The sequence below is a fragment of the Cryptomeria japonica genome, chromosome 5, assembly GCF_030272615.1.
Source record: "Cryptomeria japonica chromosome 5, Sugi_1.0, whole genome shotgun sequence".
NCBI classification, from domain to species: domain Eukaryota; kingdom Viridiplantae; phylum Streptophyta; class Pinopsida; order Cupressales; family Cupressaceae; genus Cryptomeria; species Cryptomeria japonica.
Window position 1 is genome coordinate 121,359,346 of NC_081409.1, and position 25,056 is coordinate 121,384,401.

Sequence of the window (25,056 nt, forward strand, 5' to 3'; positions counted from 1 at the left end):
TTAGTTCATACCGATGGCATGTCTCCCCATAAAACCTATAGAGCGCAACCTCTATAGGTTGGGATCCTTCCTTAATAGAGTGTATGTCGCCGCATGTATGGCCACTCGAACGGATGCCCTTACTAGACACCTTTTGTGTTAGAAGCCAAAAACCTTCTAGTTGTTGACGCATGAGGTCGGATCTCTGAAGCGGCTCACATTCTTATGGTTCTTAGTAGAGACACAAAATTCGCCATGGGGATTTTTCATGGGGACTGATGCTTGGATGCCTCAGAGAAGTGAATGTCGAGGGTGGAGCCAGTGGGGTCAAGCATCTAAGTATCCGCTCTGAATTGCGAAGCTCGAGGTAACCCCCCAAGTGAGATTCAACAACTATTGTCCTGGTCAGCCTTAGGATTGTGCTTGAATGTGTTTTTATTGCAAAATCAAACAAACATTTTGCCTACCATGTTTTCTGAGTGTGTTCACAAACAAACAAGAACACTTCACGATCAACACCACACTTGAAACTGAAACCTTGCAAAATAACTTTGTCCTTGAAATGTTGAACTTGTGTTCTCAAAACAATCATTTCATATCTCTTGGGACATCATTTTTGAAGTTATGATCTTTTAGGTCCTCACATAGTCACATCATTCTAGTTTCCCATCCCCTTTTAGATCCTTGCATAGTCTTCACCTAGTTGCACCTTTCATCCTTGAATATCTTATTTAATCATACCTAGTCTTTGCATATCACCCTAGATCAAACCCATGCATAATCCCCATAGATCATACCCATAATATTTGCATAGCCTTCCATCATTCCTTTAGGACATAACCTTAAACCTTGCACAAGTTCCTTAGGTCATTTCATCTTTGGTCCTAGCATTTTATTATTATTTGCATACCAAAATCCAAAATTAAAAAAAAATTAAAAACCAAAAAACATTGCTTGCACTTAGGATTTCTCGTCTTAGGTCTGACATCAAATTTTGATCATCAATACCCCTTATCACTTGATGTGCATCATCCTTGAGTTGGGGAATCTATCAGTGTCTTTGAGTTGGTATTCTGCTTGGAGTTCATCATCTCCTATCATAGCATGCCCTCACTTTGATAACTTATCCTTGTGTCTATCCATCATAGCACAAGTCAAACCCCACATTGGAAATATTTTTAGACCTAGAGTATCCTTAGTCCTTGCATCAAACATCATTCATTCTCATGTCCCATTTAGGGTTTAACTACACATCACTTTCATATCACATAGATTGCATTTTTACATTGATGCTTAGTTGCATCAAAATTTCACTCATATCATATAGTCCCCCCTATGCATTTTAGGGTTTTCATTCCATCTAGAGTCTCATACGTTGTCCTAGGTCAAAGATCGGAACAATCGCTTATGCCTCCTAACTTGAGAATCAAAATGTTTCAAAATCATCTATTTCAAGATGGAGATGACCTTATTAATTTTAATGAAGAAGAACACATTAGCATTGGGACCAGTGAAACTAATGAAATAAGCAATGAAGAAATAACTCAATCCATTATTGACGAAGCATTTCACAACCATAGATTTACTAAACTCCTTAAAGAGGTGGTTAAACGTGATCCACAAGCCTACTTCAAAGCCCTTGTTGACGAGGGAATTAAATTGCCACATGATTTTGACGTATCATTGCTCACAATTAAGGACAAACCAAGAGTTAGTGAGTCTAGACCTGCAACGACAAACAATGAGGAGAGGATAAAAGATCATAGACCTTTCTACTTGCAACTAGGTTACAATAGATCTATGAAAACATTGAGACCTGTGCCTACCAATGATCCCATTTTGAGTGAATTGAGAGCATTGAAACAAGAAATAGACACTCTCAAGAATAAGAAGGCATCATCACACAAGTTTTCTATTGAGGACATATGTCCCTATCCTTTTGATCTAAGTATTTTGATGCCACCTTTTCCTAGTCATTGGGAAATACCAAAATTGGATAAGTATAGAGGAAATGGAGACCCTAGAGATCACTTGAGAGAATTTTGTGTCGCTACCTTATAATTTGCAGTAGATGAAACGTACCTCATGAGACTCTTTTCTCATAGTCTTGGAGTAAGTGCCATGGAATGGTTCTCGCAGTTACCTTCGACTATCACATCTTTTCAAGAATTAGCTGATAAGTTTGTCTCACACTATGCTTAGAACTGCAAATATGAGGTGACCATGATGGACCTCTTCAACACAAAACAAAAACAAGGAGAATCCTTCATATCATTTTTACAAAGATAGAGACATTTGACCAAAAGAACACCTTGTGACATTCCCGATAAGCAACTCATTGACCTCTTTTGTCGCAATTTAAAAAAGGAAATTGGAAGAGAACTTCACCTCAAGTGTTTGGACACCTTTGATGAGGTCATAGAAATGGGATTCCACAATCAAACAAACACTTATTGATGATGGTACTATAAAGATAAATGATGATAAAGATTACAAGGGATCAAGTTCAAATCATAAAACACCCTTTTGGGCCAAGAACAAGAATGTGGTTAATGACGGAGTTGTTGATGCAAAGAATACTAAAACATCATCACCTGTTTACAACCTTAAGGGTTCATCCTCAGACAAAGGAAAAGAAAAACAAAGAAGCTTCCCTAAATGAAATTTTATACCATTGGGACAACCACTTGAATTAGCATTGAAAGAACTCCTTGAAAATAATCTTATAACATTGCCAGAGATATGGGAATACAATCCTCAAGTTAAACCCCCATAGTGGAATGATGATCACTTTTGCAACTACCATAGACACAAGGGTCATAAGACTAATAGTTGTAATAAACTCCAACATGTCATACAGGACCTTCTTGATGAGGGAAAGACTTCAGTTGATGGACATAATTCTTTCAGTAACTCTGATCATGAGATTCAAAAATCCTTTCCCTAAGCATGACGAGGGTAAAGGGAAGGCCCCAAAATTTGGTGATGGTGTGAACTATACCAATGCTAAATATGACTATACTATAAACAAAATTAGCAAGGTTGATAATCATGTGAACACTTTTATCATAAAGGGGAAAGAAACTGATTGCAATGTTACCACCCGCAAAGGCACATTTTTTCTTAAGGGATCTAATTTTAAACCTTCTACACCATCTTCACAATGCAACCTTATAGAACATTTAGGGAAGATGCTTGCATATATTTCCATACTTGAGTTGCTACGCTTATCCCCTGAGCATAAATCCATCCTTGATAAAGTGCTCGCTACCACTACTGTGCCTATAGACCTACATGTAGATCAATTTCAAGCTATGGTGGGACATATTGTCTCCCCTCATACCCTCATCTACAGGCCCAACTCTAAGAGGTAAGGTGATTGTGCCTTTGGATGAGCGCTCTTCATCATCATATGCGTTTATGGTTATTGCATGTGTATAATTCACAACCCTTTCAGAATATCCCAATTGTTTAATAGTGCTCAATGTACAAATGTTCAGACTTGCTCCTCCATCTTTCAGGACTCATTTTATTCGGTGTTTGTGTAGAAAGGCTTAAATGTGTAAAGGTGCACTATGTGGTTGGCTTATGGAGGCATTGTCAGCTTTGGTGAATGTAAGAGAATGTGGAATGGAAAGGTATCCCACCATGGCTTGAAACTGGTCCACATTCAAATCAATGGGTACAGAGGTTTCTCTCAAATTTTTACCAAGTATGGCTTTATGTGCGGGAGAGATACGCAATAGCTCTAGGATTGAGATAAGAATGGGTGTCTTCCCTAATTGTTCTACCAAATCATACTCAGGTTTGGTTGCTGAGGAAGTGGTGGTTTTAGTTGGAGAAACTTGCAGGGTGACTTTACCTTGACGAGTTGTGACATTACATTCAAAGGTAGATTCAAAAGAAGGTCCAATTCCTTTTAGGACAACTTTGTGTCTTTGGGTAGAATTTTTTAGGTGTTTTGTCCTTTATGATAATGGTAGAGACATAATTGTCCATCGAAATGTGATTAACAATTGAATCATAGTTATAGGATGCTCTGGTATAGTTGGTTTTCTCATCTGTGTCTTTGGCTTTTCCCTTCTCATGTTTAGGGAATAGTTCCTTAAACATCTCATTTTCTTGATTGGATGAATGCCCTTCAATATAAATGTCACCTCTATCAATAAGATCTTGTATGATGCTCTTCAAATGATGATAATTTCTTGTTTTATGTCCCTTGCTCTTGTGATATTCATAGTACTCATCATCATTCCACCAATTTGGTTTGACCTTTGGCTCATATGGAGGATTATCTAGAATTGTTATTTTCTTGTTTTCCACTATCTTCTTGAAATTTGATTCAAGTGGTTCTCCCAATGGGGTGTATTTTCTTTGTGGTTTTTAAGTTGTTTGAGTATTCACTTGGTTGTTTGTAGAACTCGATCTAGAAAGAATAATTTTGGGTCTCGTTGTGTTAGCATCAACAACACCATCATTTATTGTGTTCTTGTTTTTATTCCAAAATCGTGGATTATCTTTTCTTTTAAAGTCCTCTTTATTTTCTTTGAATATCTTGATGATTCCTTTTTCAATTAAGACCTTCTCTGTTGCTAATCCTTTCTCAATGACATCCTTGAAAGTGGTGACTGATATATCTATCTCTATGTTGTATGAGAAATATTGTATGAAAGCTTCTACTAAATCACCCCATGACTTAATTCTAGGTGGGAGTTGGGAGAACCATTCCATAGCTTGATCACCTAAGCTTTGTGGGAACAATCTCATCAAGTATGTTCCTTCGATTGCTACCTCAATGCAAGTTGTGAAGAATTGTCTTATATGTGCCTTAGGGTCTCCTTTGCCTCTGTACTTATCAAACTTAGGTGTCATAAAATGTGTAGGAAAAGGAGGCATTGGAATGCTTTTGTCAAATGGATAGGGACATATGTCTCTCATTGTGTAAGCTGGCTTCGGTGTATTTATGTCCTCTATTTTCTTTTGTAAGTCCTTAATTTGTTATTCCAATTTTTTCTTAGGTGGAGACTGACTTCTTGGACCATATCCCATGCCTGAACCACTGGGTGGAGGAGGAGAATATTGCATATATGGATGGTATTGATCATAGACATGTTCATATGGAGGAGGTCTATAATGATGTTGTGTATAAGGACCACTTGGTATAGAGTTATGATGAGGAATGGAATATTTGTTCTATCCATGTATACCATACTCTATAGGCATGTCATGAGTTTTTTGTAGTGTGGTGTCCCCAAATTTGACGTGGGGTTTCCTTGTGTCCAAATTTTGAACATGCCTTTGGATATCCAATTGCTTTGGTGGTTGGTCCTTAGCATTGGCATGTGATTGAGTATATTTTTCTGCATACAATTTCCATAATGGTCTATGAAGGTGAGTATGATATGCTTGACCATGTGTATGTGGGACCTCACATTTTTTGAAACAAAGATGATGGTGATTCAGGCACAAGATGTGGTCCTCTATTGCCTCCACTATTAGGCCTCCTTTGATCCATGTTGAGTTGAGGTTATTGCAAAGGTTGATTTTCCATTATTTGAGACATGTCAAAATCATGAGGGATCTTGGCTCCACTTTGTGCCATAACTTTTAAGAAATATTGTCTATCTCTCCTCATTATTTCCTCAACCAATCGATTAAAATGGGGATCCATAATGGAGTCTTCCACTTCTGCTAAATGTATGGAAAAGTTGTCCATATTGTCATTATGTGTATCATTGTTGTTTGTAGTGTCCATGTTCTCAACATTTGGAATGTTTCTATAGGCATCTATGTTAGGTAATGTGGTATGATTAGAATTGAAAAAGACATCATTATCATAATCATAGGCAGTCATGTTTGCAGACTCTTGAGCCTCTTTAGTTTCTCTCCTTGATTTTTGTGAATGGGTTTCAACCATGAACTAGGTATTGACCAAGATGTGGGAGATTAGATGAAAATGGAAAATAGTATGGAAGACCAAGAGTTGGATGGAATGTAAATGAATCTGAGGTTTACTTGCAATGTCCAAAGTGTAAGACCAAGAATGTATGTAGTTGAGTAGGTGTGGCTTCCAAAGAGATGATAGTTTCTCTTGATGAGGTAAGTTGACCTTGACTCTAAGTAAGACCAAATGAGACCCAAAGGTGATAGAGGGACCACTTAGCAAAATGTTGTTGTCTGTAGTGTGTTGACAAAGCAAGATGAGGACAAGCAAGTGACCTTTTAACTCAAGTTTAGACAAATATGAATGCAATGCAAGGTGTAAAGCAATGATGAACTTTATGAGACCCAAAGGTAGGTTGAATTATAGATGAAAACCCAAAAAGATAACCTAGGAAGCTCAATAAGTCTGAAACCGACTTCTCTTGTTTGATGGACTATAAATTTTTCCAATTCTGAACACAAACGTACCTGTATACTTCACAGACGCGATTTAATGACACAGAGTGATTGAACACTGCACAGACATGTTTCTGAGATTTTGTGAATGCAATTTTCTTTAGGATGACAAAAACATGTTTTTGTACTTCACAGATGTAGTTAAATGATACAAACGTGTTTCTGTCAGACACAGATATGTTTTTGGAAACTAAGTACAATTTTTCCAAATTGTGAAGTTGTTGTTGTGACCAAATCTGAATTTGTTTGACTATTTTTCATGATAAGAGGACACAATGTTGATGAAGATTCAATGTTTGTAAGTGTTTAGACTCAAAATGACTCAAAGAAAAGTGTGTTGTTTGATGTAAAAATATTTTGCATACACTTGAAGACACAAAAGACACAATGTTTTGATGTTTGATCTAAAATGTTTGAATATTTAAAAGAAGACAAGAACAATTTTTATGGTTGGCCAGGAAAATAGTTGTTGATCCCACATGGGGTTTCCCTCGAGGCTACACTATTCAGAGTAGATACTTAGATGTTTGACCCCACTGGCTCCACCCTCGACACTTACTTCTCTAGAGTAGACAAGCATCAATCCCCACAAAAAATTACTGTGGTAAACTTTGTATCTCTACTAAGAATCGTATGTGTGTGGACCGCTCCAGAGGTCCGACCTCCTGCCCCAATAGCTAGAAGGATTTTGGCTTTCTAAAATATAAAGGTGCTAGTAAGGGAATCTACTCATTTGGCCATACATGTGACACTTTCAGCTCTGTAAATACACAAGGCTTCAAGCCAGTAGGGGTTACGCCCTACAACTGAGCAAATAAATTTGATCAAATGGGTTTATGGGGAGACATAGTGTTGGTATGAACTAATCAGCACACGTTACCTATGGCTTTCACCATGGATATAGTTATTTATAGTGGTTCGGAAGAGGTGGGTTTTCCTCGCTACCACTTGGGTCGTTGTCTCCTCACTAGTAGTCCTAATGACCACACAAGGAGACAGACCCTCTAGAGATTAAACAAAAAGAGCCTATTGCTCAAGACACAAAAGACACTGGTTCAATTTTAGTGCACCAATTGAAGTGTTTGGTAATCTATGAAAACAAGCCACACAATAAAGATCAAAAGAAAACCCTTGTCAAGAAATTGCAACAAAGATTTGTTGGTAGTTTTGCAATAATACCCCTCCTACAAGCACACAAGTTAGGTAAATTTTAGATCCAAAAGACTTTGTGAGAAAGGGGCCTTCACCAATGCAATTTAATTCAAGGAAAAGTTGCACCAACTTGTTAGCTAGATCACAAGATATTAGCCCAAATAAACCAGATCTGAACTCCAAATGAGGAAATAAAGCCTCAAAATTGGATCAAAAAATTGAAAGATGTAAAATACGAAACACAGACATGATTAAACCTAATGCAGACATGACAGAAAATCACAAACATGCCTAAATCCATCGCAGATGTGCCTAGATACCACAAACATGACTCTGAAACACAGATGCGTCTAAAAGGTGCATAGACGTGATTTGAGAACAAAGACGCAACCCTGCAATCTACAAAATAAAATAAAATAGTGTTGAACACAAACACGATTACGAAGGTCACAGATGCAACAAAAAAACAAAAATGCAGTTCCAGAATGCACAAACCCGAAAATGTCAAAATGTTGTCAGAAATGTAAAATCTGCAACTTCCAAGACACAAAATCTACAACAAAAGATGTTAAATGCAAAAGGGACAAGACTCCCACCGGACGTGCCAAAATGTTTATAGTAAAAATAGATTCAACCACAAAACCCTAGTCTAACAACAACAAAGATCCACCATAACATATGAAGATTACCTAAGACAATGCAAATCAAATGAAATCACAAAGATTATACCATCACATGTCCAATTGGGTTTGGATCTCCATTCTTCCTATCTCCATTTATCTTTCTTGATATATTTGATCTCATATTTTATGTGTGCATAAGAGCTCAACAAAGAATGGAAATGTGGTTGCAAGTAGGCTTGATCGCATGTGAAAATTTGAAAGTGTAGTTGAGGGTTTGATTAGAATGATTAGGAGATCTACTAGTTGAATAGGGTTGATAATGAAAGAGAGTATCCTCTTATATAGAAGACACTATAAGAAATGGAGGGATAAGATTAAAAGGTGTAAAAGATAAATGGTTAGATAGGATTAGAGGGTAGGTAGAGGAAATAAGAAAATAATGAGAGGGTAGGTAGTGTAGGAATTAAGAGATGAATTAATTAAATAAATAAAGATTTAATTAATTAATAGAAGAAGTGGGATCAATTAAATAAATGAAATATTTATTTAATTTAGGAAAAGGACAATTTAAATAAATAAAAGTATTTATTTAAATGAGAAATAAAGATAGAAGAGGATAAATGAATTAATTAAATAAATAAAGATTTATTTAATTAATAGAAGAATTAGGTTAAAATAATTAAATAAATAAAGATATTTATTTAATTAGATAGGATAATTATAGGTGTCTATAGTAGTTATGGGTCTCTCTTTCTCTCTCTCGTGATCTTCCCTTTTACCTTGTCGTTGAAGTTGTGAGATCCTAAAGTCCACTGGGGGCTTGGTGTATCTTGCCTCCTTGACAACTTGGTGAAATTATTTCAATGTGAATCCTTTGTACTTTACCAAAAGTATTATTGACTTCATACTCTCGTTAAAGTGGGGGCTAGATGTAGCATCCTAAAATTGCACCCCTTTGGAATTTTGACAGCATTTGGGTCTTCACCTTAGTGTTTGTTCCCTTTGGCCTAGTTGAAGACCTGGTTATGCTCATATGCATCACAAATGGCAAAAACTTTAATTTTTCCCTTATCATACACCTTGATCCTGGCCTAAAATAGGGCAGGACCAAGGCATGGTGCCATGGTTCTCCCTAAAATGGGTCCCCTCAAAACCCTTTTTCCCATTTCAAATTTGAGTGAGATTTCTTTCTCCATGTTAGCTCATGTTAGAAAATTAGTCAATTAACCTAACAGGAAAGTATATAAAGAGGATTTCCCCTCTCATTTGATGCATCATGAAAAATCAAGAAGCATTCAAGAACACAAGAGATCAAGCATTCAATAATTCAAGAGCAATTGAGCATTTTCAATCTTCCTTCAAGCCTTGGAGTAGCAATAGAGTCAAGATTCAAGCATTGAAGTAAAGATCTACATCCTATATCATAAAAACCTAATTCCATGTGGAGGCAATCAAAGCTTCATGTAATGTCCCTGTTTATGGTGAAAAGTGGAAACAACAATAACAATATTGAAAGACTAAATAGATTCAACCACACAACCCTAGCCTAACAACAAAAAAGATCCACCATAACTTATGAAGATTACCTAAGACAATGCAAATCAAATGAAATCACAAAGATTATACCATCACATATCCAATAGGGTTTGGATCTCCATTCTTCCTATCTCCATTGATCTTACTTGATATATTTGCTCTCAGATTTTATGTGCACAAGAGCTCAACAAAGAACGGAAATGTGGTTGCAAGTAGGATCGTCTATGAAAGTGCAAAAGCATAGTGTAGTCAGGGTTGAATGCATAGTGAGGGTTTGATAATGAAGGAAGCATCTCCTTATATAGAAGACACTATAAGAAATGGAGGGATAAGATTGAGAGGTGTAAAAGATAAATGGTCGGCTAAGATTAGAGGGTAGGTAGAGGAAATAAGAAAATAATGAGAGGGTAGGTAGTGTATGAATTAAGAGATGAATGACATGTGTCATGGGTAGAAAAGGTTAATGAATTAATTAAATAAATAAATATTTATTTAAATAATAGAAGAAGTGGGATCAATTAAATAAATAAGATATTTATTTAATTTAGGAAAAGGATAATTTAAATAAATAAATGTATTTATTTAAATGAGAAATAAGGCTAGAAGAGAATAAATGAATTAATTAAATAAATAAAGATTTATTTAATTAATAGAAGAATTAGGCCTAAGATAATTAAATAAATAAAAATATTTATTTAATTAGAAATGACAATTTTAGGTGTCTACATTTTGCCCCTCTTTGAGACAATGCAGCTTGTTGTGTTGTTTCAAAGAAGATAAGATGAACTGATACAAAGTTGCCCCAAGATGGGAATGATATGCCCCCTCGAGAGATTGGATGAAAATGTCTGAAAAGATCGCAGACAATCTCTCGATAAGAAAGAAAGGCTAGAATGGACTGACCGGATAGGATAGACTGACAGAGTCACAAGATAAAGAAGATTGACTGAGAGACCAAGGCTAGGGCTAGGGCTAGGGCAGTCTATAAAATAGACCACAAGGGGAATACATCCTCATTGTCATCCACACATCCAAGGGATCAGAGTGCAGAGAGAGAATAGAGCAGCAGCAGTCAACAGCAATGGCATTGATGCACAGATTCAATGGCGTTCACCAATTTCAGAGGCCAGCGGAGGCAAGAGAGCTAGTAAGTACCTCAAAACCTCCTTGTACTTTTTTGTAATAAATATTGTCTTAAATGCATGTTAGGTAATGCATTTAATGCATGTTAGGTAGTGCATTTAATGCATGTTAGGTATGTCTAGAAAAATGTCAAGCAAAGTAAAAACGTCAAGGCATGTCTATGTTTGTGCTAGGCGCATTTATGTCATCAAGGCCAAATCGGCAGTTCTGTGATGAACATACGCTATCGATTGGATAAGTTGCGCAGAGGATACACTCAAGCAGGTCCTCTAGGGAAGACTAGGATAGCAAATAGGGCTAGGATTGACAATTCTGTGATGGAACATACATTGTCAATTAGGAAACTACTCAAGAGGATACACTCAAGCAAAGGCCCTAGGATAAGATAGATCAAGGCACTTTGTGATGAACAGGGAGTACCAAGACATAGTAATTTGTGATGAACAGGGAGTACTAATATGAGCAACACTTTGTGATGAACAGGGAGTGCAAAAACACATAGTACTTTGTGATGAATAGGGAGTACCACTAGGATAAATAGCAACACTTTGTGATGAACAATGAGTGTCACTAGGATAGAAGAAACACTTTGTGATGAACAGTGAGTGTCACTAGGATAGAGTGCCATATGATAAATATAAGCATGAGGATAATAAGCAGCATTTTGTGATTAACAGTGAATGCCACTTTAACTGACACAGATGATTTACTTGACTGTAGGAGTACTTGCCTATGCTGGAGTCATGAGAGAGATTCTCGTCAACTCAGAGGTTACGACCAGAGCTAACATTTGAGGACAGAGCAGCTATTAAGGTTATGGGTCTATGATTTATTATGTATGTGCCTGAGTTTCGAGTGAACATGGGTTTGCTGACTGCTTTAGTTGAGAGATGGCACTCAAAGACATGCACATTCCATTTGCCGATGGGTGAGATGATAGCCACCTTAAAGGATGTCTACAGGATATTGAGGATACCGATCGATGGGGAGCTGATACCCTATGATTGAGATGGAGACAGGGAGGCCCTAAGAAGAGTGTTCTGGGATCTAGGACTAGAGATGAGGGATGGACACGTGGCATGAGACATGATGATAGCGATAGGACTGGCACTACCAGCAGTGCTAGGAGGAGTGATCAGTGGGTTCCTGTATCCAGATAGGGTGACACGAGGGTTGGCTATGGGTTGGGGGAGCACCTTGGAGACACTGGTTACACAACACACCAGATATGCTTGGGGACCATGCGTGCTGACACATTTGTATTATGAGCTTCATCAGTTCGTATATCATAGATCCGTAGGATTGGGCTGCGGAGTGACATTATTACAAGTATGGACTTATGAGCATTTGTCGATGACCCGACCGATACATTTCAGAGGTAGGGGCCATGGGTGCAGTTTTGTGCATTTATATGATATGATTACCTCACAGTCGCAGATCAAGAGACTGGAGCACTGGTGCAGGGTCATTGATGAGATTGACACTGTGATATGGAGGTTGTACCGACAGTGTGAGCAGTGGGAGGATGATGCAGTGGATCTGCCATACACTTTCAGGAGCAGATATCTGATTGGTGGATGCCCTATGTACTGGAGAGGCAGTTGGTAGATAGGGTATGCAAGCAGTTTGGCAGTATCCAACAGATGCCATGGGGTTCCAGTATGTATGCATGGACAGTGCGAGACCAGGCACATTTTGGGTCACTATTATCATATGATCAGGCTGTGATGCAGCTGGTAGAGATGGTGCCCATGCCATGGGATATGTGGCCTGAGATTGAGGATGTAGGGATGGATGCAAAGTATACTGCATATTGGGTAGAGCATCCATTTCCACGCCTGACAGATCCAAGAGAGCTGATAGATGGAGATGGCAAAGGGGATGAGGATGGTGATGGAGATGGTGGAGGTAGAGGTCAATGAAGGAGGCGGGGTGCAGTTAGAGAGAGGAGAGTGTCTGCATGGAGAGAGGGTGGGGAGGAGAGACAAGATCGGGTGGTGAGGGGTCACGATGGATTGCCATTACAGGTGCCAATAGTACAGGGTCCTAGACAGGTGCAGCGACAGGGACAGAGGTAGGTACAGGCACAGGCATAGGCACAGGCACCAGTACAGGCCAAGGAGGAGGAGGATGAGCTATTAGAGCTGAGGGAGATCTATCAGGGACAGGCATATGAGATCCATGATCTAGAGAGGGAGACAGCTAGGCTCAGGAGACAGCTGAGGGATACTGAGTGGGAGCAAGATCAGGCTATCCAGCGCTACACTAAGGCTGAGACAACACTGAGGGCTGGGAGGTAGGTGGCAGAGGACATAGGGGCTGGATACACCTATGTTTTGCAGGTAGGGGAGGAGATAGGTTATTGGCAAGACCTATACTATGGGGTAGTGCCACCAGAGCAGTGGGCGAGGAGCTTCCACAGACCATCACGGACAGCGACGGCTACTAGAGGGAGTCAGAGGAGATAAGGATCTAGTGGTGGTGTCATGGGTCCTCCACCACCACCAAATAGAGGGGATAGGAAAGATGATCCTGGGGTGGGTCCTTTCAGGGCTCAAACTCCGTCGAGGCCAGGTGGCTCTAAGGGAAGGAGTTTATCATAGCCTTAGAGGGCTCCCTATGTATCAGTTTTGTACCATTCTGTATTATGATGTAGACACCTTCGGGTGATTGTAGCCATATGATTTTGACATCATTGTATCATGACACTTTTGATTATATATATATGAGATGATTCATCTTTGCGGTAGCTATATGTATGTGTACCTATGTGATGAGATGTTTTATGATGTATGCTTCTACGTGATGATTATGTTATGGATGCAAATATGTACATGATGCAATGCAATATTTTTGATATTTTATGTTTTTAATATGTTATGTATGATGCAAATGTGAATGTATGAAATGCAGATGAATATGATAATGCAAATGACTATTTACATGATGATAATGTAAGATGTGCTAACATGTGTTGTGTGAAGGATGTGATGCAATTGTGATATCTATATGAATGTATGAACGTTTAACATGTGGTAATGCAGGTGCAACTACATGAAATGCAAATATTTTTGGTGTGTCATTATACTCAGTCATGTGATAGCAGGCTACACGGGCTCAAGAAGGATGATGGAGGTCAATCAAGAAAGGGGGATGGAAGACAAAAGATATGAAAGTGAAAAAGCTTCTTGTGTGTTATCATCATTGAGCTTTATTATGGCAAGGAGGTTATGACAATCTAGGCATATGTTCGACCCAGAAAGTCATTGTACCTATTTGCATGGAGATAAGACAGTCACAAACAAGGAATGCCCCAATTCATACTAGATTCACAACGTCCTCATATCCTTGGACAAGTCACAGCATTACTAAGAGACAATCCACAGACAACAAATAAAAATAGGTGATGATACCCCATCCTCGCCTTTATAGTCAAAGACATCTGGAGATAAAATCTCTAGTCAAAGACATCCTAGAAAAGCTAAAAGACATGTCACCAGAAAGATAAAATCAAAAGAAAACCAAGACTTGACAGTCACATCCACTGTAGTCCTCAAGTTTAGTGTCTCTTGTCACTTGTATAAGTCTTATTTGATTGTGGTCACAATGTTTATTTTCACAAAAGGATAGCTAGCACTAAACCATAATATTGTCTGAGTCTATTGAAAGATTTGATTTGTTGAAGCATATTGTTGCTGCTATGTCTCATCTGAAACTAACTTAATCCATGAAACTGATACTTTATTACGGAGAAGACAGAACTTTATTGCGGATTGGCGATACAGATGTTGCTTTATTGCGGATTGTACGTGAATAGACTAAAGAAAGGTGGAGGAAACTGTACTCCTCAGAACAGGCGATGCTCTCAGTTCCACACCCATCACTAGATGTAGGATTTGACTTAGCCACAGATAGGAGCTGATTTATTATGGATGGAAAAGGGGTGAAAAGGAATGTTTATTATGAATGGCGAACCAATCTTGGGTAGATCAATAACAAGTCATGATGGGAATGTGTAAAGTTTATTATGAATGAATAGGTTGTGAGTGTGTGCAAAGTGAAGGATGAAATGGAATCCTAAAGGAGGGAAGAGCAATGTCTCTACACATGGTGTCGGTGACCCAGTTTTCACCATGGTACTTGCCCAGGGAGCCACCGAAGTGGTTTTCATCATTGGACGAAATGTTTTTCTATTTTTACTTTTTTCAATTTTTTAATTTTTTTTGTGCAACAAGGCGCCTATTTGCCAAGTTTTCACCAAGTAACGATTTTTTTTATGTTTATGAATTTTTTTGTATTTTTTGTATTTTTTTTTTTTTGTATTTGAATTAGGATACTCCGAAGAGCTATGTGCAAAACCTGTGAAGGTGCATGTTGTTGATAGGATCCTCCAAAGGTTCACCCTCTATGGTTGAGAGATGATATGCACTGGATCCATAGGCCGTTGTGATGATGTAAGGACCAAGCCAATTTGGCTCAAACTTGCCCTTCTTCTCTCTGTCTTGCTGATTTTTAGGATTTTTCTTGAGAACTAAGTCACCCACCTCAAATGTGTGAGGCTTGACTTTATGATTGTAGTTGCATTGTTTCTTGACTAAATGATGTGTAGCTTGAGTGACTGTCTTCCTTGATGAAGGAACTGAGATAGAATTACTAGTGTGTGAACTACGTAGGCCCATATGTGTGTCACCTAAAGAAGTTTGGGCATTCCTAAAAACAAAGTCCCTCGAGGAAGCTCCATTAAAGGTCCATGATGTATCACCAAAAAGGAATGGTGTGCGGAACAAGTGGATGAGTGATGAAGGCTTATGATTGTGAAAAGGAGTGAAAGTAGGATAGCATGATGGAGACTTAGGATCAACAAATGTGCTTTTTTACTTAAAATTTTAGAAGTTTTGCCCCCAGTTATTTTGATATTAGGGGAGATCATCTCTTGTTCTTTTTCTTTCATAGGATTTTTATCCTTGACTTTGATTTTTGCAGAGTCCAATAGCTTTTGATTTTGATTTGGACTAAAGGACTTTTCTTTAGTTTTGACTTGTAGATTTTTCTTTTCAAAGCTTGATTTTTGATCCCCAATGAGTAAGGGCTTTTGTAATTCTTGTTGATCCAAGTTTGGAAGTGGAGTGGAAATGGAATGAGTGGATGAAATGGTAAGGCTATGTGACTTCTTAAGAGGGCTAGCGATATGCTCAATAGATTCTTCATTGGAACCACTCTTAGGACTACTGATATCAATAGGTGCTTGCACCACTAGAGAAGATTTACATTCAAACTTAGTAGCCACAACACTAGGTGGTTTCACACCCAATTCCTTGGCATTGCAAATTGTTTATAGATTGTTCATGTCGACTAAATACCTTAGGAGATAGTGGGAATTGATCAACATGAAAGATATACTCACCACATCCCATATCTTTAAACTTGAAATTTTCTTTGTGCTCTTCTTGTTTTGATGTAGAAGCTTTCAATGATTCTGGATCCACATATGATGATGCAGGAATAGCTTCTCGATTGATTGGGATTGTTATTTCAAAACTAGGTCACAGATTGTTGCAATATATGAATAGATTAGGATCAACTTTGATGGTTACTTCAACTCCATTGTGAGGAAACTTGATGCATCGATGATATGTTGAGGGAATATCTCTCATCTCATGAATCCAAGAATGTCCTAGCAATATGTTGTATGTGAGATCTAGGTCTAGGACTTGACAAACCACATCCTTAGTAATTGGCCCAACTCTGAGAGGTAAGGTGATTGTGCCTTTAGATGAACGTTCTTCATCATCATATGCCTTGATGGTGATTTTGTTTGTACAATTCACATCTTTATCAGAATATCCCAATTGTTTAATGGTGCTCAATGTACAAATGTTTAGACCCACTCCTCCATCTATCAGAACTCATTTTATTCGATGTTTGTGTAGGAAGGCTTCAATGTGTAAAGGTGCATTATGTGGTTGGCTTATGGAGGCGTCGTCAGCTTCTATGAATGTAAGGGAGTGTGAAACGGAAAGGTATCCCACCATGGCTTGAAACTGGTCCACATTCAGATCAGTGGGGACAAAAGTGTCTCTCAAAGTTTTATCAAGAATGGCTTTATGTGCGGGGGATATGCATAAGAGCTCAAGGATTGAGATAAGCGCGGGTGTCTTTCCTAACTGTTCTATAAGGTCATACTCAGGTTTGGTTGATGAAGAAGTGGTGTTTTTAGCTGGAGCACCTTGCAAAGTGAATTTACCTCGATGAGTTGTAACATTACATTTAGAGGTAGGTTCAGAAGAAGATCTAATGCCTTTTAGGACACTCTTGGGTCTTTGGGTAGAATTTTCAGGTGTTTTCTCCTTGATGATAATGGTAGAGACATAATTGTTTGGTCATCTATGGTTTTAGACTTTCCCTTGTCATGCATTGGGAATGGTTCCTTAAACATCTCATGTTCTTGATTGGATGAGTGTCCTTCAATCTCAATGTCACCTCTATCAATGAGATATTGTATGATGTTCTTCAGTCGATGGCAATTTCCTATTTTATGTCCTTTGCTCTTATGAAATTCACAATATTCATCATCATTCCACCAATTTGGTTTAACCTTTGGCTCATATGGAGGAAAATCTAGAATAGTGATTACCTTGTTTGCCACTAGCTTTTTCAAAACTGATTCAAGTGGTTCTCCCAATGGAGTGTACTTCCTTCATGATTTGGAAGTTGTTTGAGTATTTACTTGATTGTTTATAGAGATTGATCCAGAAAAAATGATTTTAGGTCGTATTGTATTGGCATCAACAACACCATCATTGACTGTGTTCTTATTTTTGTTCCAAAATCTTGGCTTATCTTTTCCTTTAAGTCATCTTTGTTTTCCTTGAATATCTTAATGACTCCTTGTTCAATTAGGACCTTCTCTGTTGCTAAGCCTTTTTCAATGATGTCCTTGAAGATGGACAAACAAGCTTTCCTTAGATCATAGCCAATGTCTTTGTTAATATTTTGGGTGAACATTTCTACCATTTGTTTTTGTGGAATTTCACAAGAGCATCTGCTGGCTAGATTCCTCCATCTTTGTAAAAATAATGAAAAATACTCTCCATCCTTTTGCTTGGTGTTGCACAAAGTAGTGACTGATATGTCTGTCTCTATGTTGTATGAGAGATGTTGGATAAATGCCTCTGCTAAGTCACCCCATGACTTAATTCCAGGTGGGAGTTGGGAGAACCATTCCATAGCTTGATCACCTAAGCTTTGTGGGAATAATCTCATCAAATATGTCTCTTCCGTTGCTACCTCAATGCAAGTTGTGAAAAACTATCTTATGTGTGCCTTAGGATCCCCTTTTCCTCTATACTTATCAAACTTAGGTGTCACAAAGTGTGTAGGAAAAGGAGGCATTGGAATGCTCTTGTCAAATGGATAAGGACATATGTCTCTCATTGTGTATGTTGGCTTCGGTGTATTTATGTCCTCCATTTTCTTTTGTAAGTCCCTGATTTGTTGCTCCAAATTGTTCTTCGGTGGAGACCGACTTCTTGGACCATACCCCATGCCTGAAACACCGAGTGGAGGAGGAGCATGTTACATATATGGATGATATTGATCATACACATATTCATATGGAGGAGGTCTATAATGATGCTGCGTATATGGACCACTTGGTATAGAGTCATGATGAGGAATGGAATATCTGCTTTGTCCAAGTATGCCATACTCTATAGGCATGTCATGAGTTTGTTCTAGTGTGTTGCCCCCAAATTTGACGTGGGGTTTCCTTGTGTCCAAATTTTGAGCATGCCTTTGAATATCCAGTTGCTTTGGTGGTTCATTGAGCATATTTTTCTGCATAAGACTTCCATAATGGTCTGTGAAGGTGAGTATCATATGCTTGACCATGTGTATGTGGGACCTGTGGTTTTTGAAACAAAGATGATGATGATTCAGGTACAAGATGTGGTCCTCTATTGCCTCCACTATTAGGCCTCCTTTGATCCATGTTGGAGTGAGTTTGTTGCAAAGGTCAAGTTTCCCTTATTTGAGACATGTCAAAATCATGAGGGATCTTGGCTCCACTTTGTGCCATCACTTGTAAGAAATATTGTCTATCTCTCCTCATTATTTCCTCAACCAATCGATTAAAATGGGGATTCATAATGGTGTCTTCCACCTCTTCTGAATGTACTGAAATGTTGTCCATATTGTCATTGTGTGTATCATTATTGTTTGTAGTGTCCATGTTCTCAACATTTGGAATGTTTCTATAAGCATCCATGTCAGGTAATGTGTTATGATTAGAATTGAAAAAGATATCATTGGCATACTCATAGACACTCATGTTTGTAGACTCTTGAGCCTCTTTAGCTTCTCTCCTAGATTTTTGGGAACAGGTTTCAACCATGAACTAGGTATTGACCAAGATGTGTGAGACTAGATGAATACGGAAAGAGTATGGAAGACCAAGAGTTGGATGGAATGTAAATGAATCTGAAGTGTACTTGCAATGTCCAAAGTGTAAAACCAAGTATGTATGTAGCAGAGTAGGTGTGGCTTCCAAAGAGATGATAGTTTCTCTTGATGAGGTAAGTTGACCTTGACTCTAAGTAAGACCAAATGAGACCCAAAGGTGATAGACCTTGATGAGGGACCACTTAGCAAAATGTTGTTGTATGTAATGTTGACAAAGCAAGATGAGGACAAGCAAGTGACCTTTTGACTCAAGTTTAGACAAATGTGAATGTAATGTAAGATGTAAAGAAATGATGCACTTTGTGAGACCCAAAGATAGGTTGAATGCTAGATGAAAACCTGAAGAGATAACCTAGGAAGCCCAATAAGTCTGAAACTGATTGTTTTTGTTTGCTGAATTTTTGAAAGTTTTCAATTCTGAACACAGACGTGCCTGTATACTTCACAGACGCGCTTAAATGACATAGACATTATTCTATCAGACACAGACGTGATTCTGAGATGTTGTAAATGCAAAGTTGCTAAAAAGACACAGACGCGTTTCTGCCCTTCACAGACGCATTTTGACAACACATATGCTATTCTGTCAGACACAGACGTGTTTCTGCAAACTGAGTGCAATTTTTCCAATCTGTAAAGTTGCTTGTTGTGACCAAATCTGAACGTTTGACTATTTTTTGTGACAAGAGGACAGAGTGCTGATGAGGACTCAATGTTTGCAAGTGTTTAGACTCAAAAATGACTCAAAGAAAAGTGTGTTGTTTGATGTAAAATTATTTTTCATACACTTGAAGACACAAAAGACACAATGTTTTAATGTTTGGTCTTGAATGTTTGATAGTTCAAAATAAGACAAGCACAATTCTTATGGTTGGCCAAGACAATAGTTGTTGATCCCACATGGAGTTTCCCCCGAGGCTACGCTATTCAGAGAGGATACTTAGATGCTTGACCTGGCTCCACCCTCGGCACTCACTTCTTGGGGCAGCCAGGCATCAGTCCCCACAAAAACTCTTCGTGGTGAACTTTGTATCTCTACTAAGAACCGTATGTGTGTGGGCCGCTACCAGAGGTCCGACCTCCTGCCCCAACAACTAGAAGGATTTTGGCTTCTAAAACAAAAAGGTGCTAGTAAGGGCATCTGCTCGTGTGGCCATACATGTGGCACTTTCAGCTTTGTAAATATAGAAGGCTCCCAACCAGTAGGGGTTATGCCCTACAAATGATCAAATAAATTTGATCAAACGGGTTTATGGGGAGACATAGTGTCAGTATGAACTAATCAGCACACGTTATCCATAGTTTTCACCATGAATACAGTTATTTATAGTGGTTCGGAAGAGGTGGGTTTTCCTCACTACCACTTGGGTCGTTCTCTCCTCACTAGTAGTCCTAATGACCACACGGGGAGATAGGCCCTCTAAAGATGAAACAAAAAGAGCCTATTGCCCAAGACACAAAAGACACTTGTTCATTTTTAGTGCACCAATTGAAGCGTTTGATAATCTATGAAAACAAGGAACATAATAAAGATCAAAATAAAATCCTTTTCAAGGTCCTGCAACAAAGATTTTTTAGTAGTTTGGATTGTTTCAAATGATCACCCCTTCCTGCAAGCACACAAGTTAGGTAAATTTTAGATCCAAAAGACTTTGTGAAATAGGGGCCTTCAACAATGCATTTTGTTGACCAATTCAAATATCTGATTCATCATAAAAAAAATACCACCTGTAAAATTTCAAGAGATTTCCAAAAATGTAATAAAATCCAAAAAATTTGCTAATTTGCTCCAAAAATTAATTTCTTATGAAAAATTATAAAAATTTCATATAAAATACAAAATCAATCCAAAAAATCTAAAATTTTTACTGGAGAGTCTTGATAATCTTCCAAACCTGCATAAAACAATTTCTGCAACAAATCCAAGCAGTTTGTGAGATATGAGTAAAATAATACAAAACCCTAATTTTCAAAGATCCAATTTTTGAGGAATGATTTTGCATCACATTTAAAATCACAAAGAATAGATCCTATGTATAATTCTGAGATATTTCCAAAAATGTAAGAAAATCTGAAAAATTCGCTAATTTGCTCTCAAAAATAATTTTTTATGAAAAATCATAAAAAATTCATATAAAATGAAACCTTAATCAAAAAAATCTAAAATTTTTAATGAACACCTCTGATAAGTTTCTTAACCTGAAAAAAAAATGTGATGCTAAAATTTGAAGTTTTTTATGAGATCTGATCAAAATAAGGAAAAACCCTAATTTTTAAAGATCCGATTTTTAGGGAAATATTTTGCATCAAAATTAAAATCACAAAGAAAAGATTTTGTGTATAATTATGAGATATTTTCAAAAATGTAATAAAATCCGAAAAATTCACTCAATTGCTCTCAAAATTATTTTTTTATGAAAATTCATAAAAAAATCATAGAAAATGCAAATGTTCTCCAAAAATTTTGAATTTTGGATTGAGATCTTCTGATACTATCTTCAACCTACAAAAACAATTTGGTGCAAAATTTCCAAGCCGTTTGGGAGATATGATCGAATCTCTCCAAGATCTTGATTTTGTGTCCAAAACCTTAGCTGCACAAGTATATTCTCCAAATCGTTTTACAAAACAGCAATATATGGTTAGAAAAACCTACAAAAAACACTGATCTAACAAAAATCCATGTCCCACGGGGCATGCCAAAATGTTTATGGTGAAAGTGGAAACAACAAAAACAATATTGAAAGACTAAATAGATTCAACCACAAAACCCTAGCCTAACAACAAAAAAGATCCACCTTAACATATGAAGATTACCTAAGACAATGCAAATCAAATGAAATCGCAAAGATTATACCATCACATGTCCAATAGGGTTTGGATCTCCATTCTTCCTATCTCCATTGATCTTGCTTGATATATTTGCTCTCAGATTTTATGTGCACAAGAGCTCAACAAAGAACGGAAATGTGGTTGCAAGTAGGATCACATATGAAAGTGCAAAAGTGTAGTGTAGTCAGGGCTGAATGCATAGTGAGGGTTTGATAATGAAGGAAGCATCTCCTTATATAGAAGACACTATAAGAAATGGAGGGATAAGATTGAGAGGTGTAAAAGATAAATGGTCGGCTAAGATTAGAAGGTAGGTAGAGGAAATAAGAAAATAATGAGAGGGTAGGTAGTGTATGAATTAAGAGATGAATGACATGTGTCATAGGTAGAAAAGGTTAATGAATTAATTAAATAAATAAAGATTTATTTAAATAATAGAAGAAGTGGGATCAATTAAATAAATAAGATATTTATTTAATTTAGGAAAAGGATAATTTAAATAACTAAATGTATTTATTTAAATGAGAAATAAGGTTAGAAGAGGATAAATGAATTAATTAAATAAATAAAGATTTATTTAATTAATAGAAGAATTAGGCTTAAGATAATTAAATAAATAAAAAATATTTATTTAATTAGACATGACAATTTTAGGTGTCTACAGTCCTCATTTTGAAATAGAATTTAATAATAAATGATAATAATTAAATTAAAATATTAAATTAAAATATAAAATAATATAATTAAATATGATTAATTAAAAATTAATTAAGTTAATGAAAAGTCAAAATACATGAAAGGAAAAGTTGTGACTCCCTCAACAATGAGATATAAAAGGGAGAAGAGAACCTCATTTGAGAAGGGACAATTTGAAAATCAAAAGTGTAAATCTGATTTAAATAAGAAGTGCAGATCTGATTATGAAAGGTTGTGTCCCTTTCAAAAGGCAAAAATAATAAAGAGTTGCACTCTTTCAAAGGGTGCTAATGGTGAAAGGTTGTGTCTCTTGCCAAAGGGTATATATGATGAAGAGGTGTGACCTCTCCCTCACATTAAGAGATATAAACAAAAGGAATCAAAAGCATATAGTAAGATCACCATGGATCAGATCATATCAGAATTGTTATTAAGTTACAAGTAGTAACATCCTTGTTCTTGGTGGTATGCGTGGGGATGTGTTTAATAAGTATGCTTAATATATGAAGTCCAATAATTTTCTTATAAATTAATAGCAATATTAATATGGACTGCAATATATATGATAGACATACTTAATTTCATATATATATTCATAATACATAGGAAATATTTATACTTATAGTCTAAATCATGTTACTATTGTCTATATTTAAGAATATGGGAATGAGATGTTCCAAAGAGGGGCAGCCTAAATCCAAGCAATAGGTTAAGTCCCAAGATAGGGTGGGGATCAGTGACCCATAAGTCTTGAGGGTATAGACCCAAGATAGGTAAGGGCTTGGATCTATAAACTTTGAGGGAACCTATTATAGTTGGTCTCTAAGTGATTTGGTAACATATGTAAACCCTTCTACCTTAAAGTTGAAGTAGTAGCAGGGTTTGATAACTATATTAAGAACTATGAATAATGAAATTAATCATCTAATCAGGATAATAGAGAAGAAGTTGTTAATAACTAATTGATGAATATGATCAATCAATTTTAGTATATTGAAATAGATTAGATAGGTCGCATTACACTTCACAAAGAGGTATAATCATTGCATTTTCAGTCAATTCAACATCTCCCTTAAAAGGAGAACATTTCCTTTTAGTCATTTCAATTACACTTATCTCAATTTCATAGTTAATTCCAAAACTGAGGTTTGACCAAAGGCAAACCCCTATTCCCAACCTATTTCCCCTTTTTTCTATGTGTAGGAAATAAGGGCACTGATAAGTTGATATTTTGTCATGTTTTTACCATCAAAACTCTTAGGTTTTTGACATCTTTTGGGTTGCATTGTGGTAGTAAAGTATTGTGAATTGACTATATGTATTCCATGTGTAAACCTAAACTTATGAAATCTTGTTTGAACTTTGTCGGTCTATTCCTGCAGCCATGCCAATTTATTCGTGCAGCCAAGTGGTTTGTTCCTATTGTTATGCAGATTATTTGGGATAATGTTATATGTGAGTTAATGAATGTATTAATTAATTAAAATACGTATGCATGTCCTTGTATGTTGTTCTTGTTTTGAGAAGATAATAAATGATGTCGCGATGGATGTTCTCCTTTTGTGCCTAAGGAATGAAGAATCACGTATGAGATGACTGGAGATCAAACTAAAGAGGAGCCAAGCGAACACAAGATATGGCATAACCGGAGCAGCCATATATCACTATGGGAGTTTAACTCTAGTGGGCATTGAAGTCATAAAATATCAATACGGCGTGCAAAGACTGTGGATCAGTTTAGATCCATGTTTCCTGCAACCAAGCTCTAGTTATCTTCTTCATCTGTCAATCATCTGCCTCTTCTTCTGGGCATGATTTGAGTTGTCCATTATAGTTGACCTTTATTTTATAATAAGCTCTTCCTTTTTCTTAGAGGCTAGACAGATAGAAAGGAATAGAGCAGAGAATTTTGGCAAACATTCTAAAGTTTTTCTTTTAGAACATGTAATCATTTTCAAGAAGAAATGAATGAAAAATATGTTGTTCTGATCTGTTAAGAGTATTTTGTTGGAAGCTTGATATCACTCATCCAAGGGGGCCCACTTGGTGAATGATCTTGTGTTTATGTTTATTGAAATTATTTCTCCTTTAGTTGCAGTAGAAGTTCATGCCTGGATTGTTCCTGCAGCCGCTGGAAATAGATCGACTGGCTATTCCTACAGCCAAGCCAAAACAGAGTTATTTCTATTATTTACATTAGATCATTCCAGCATAGTTTTATAAGTTTTCATGTAGC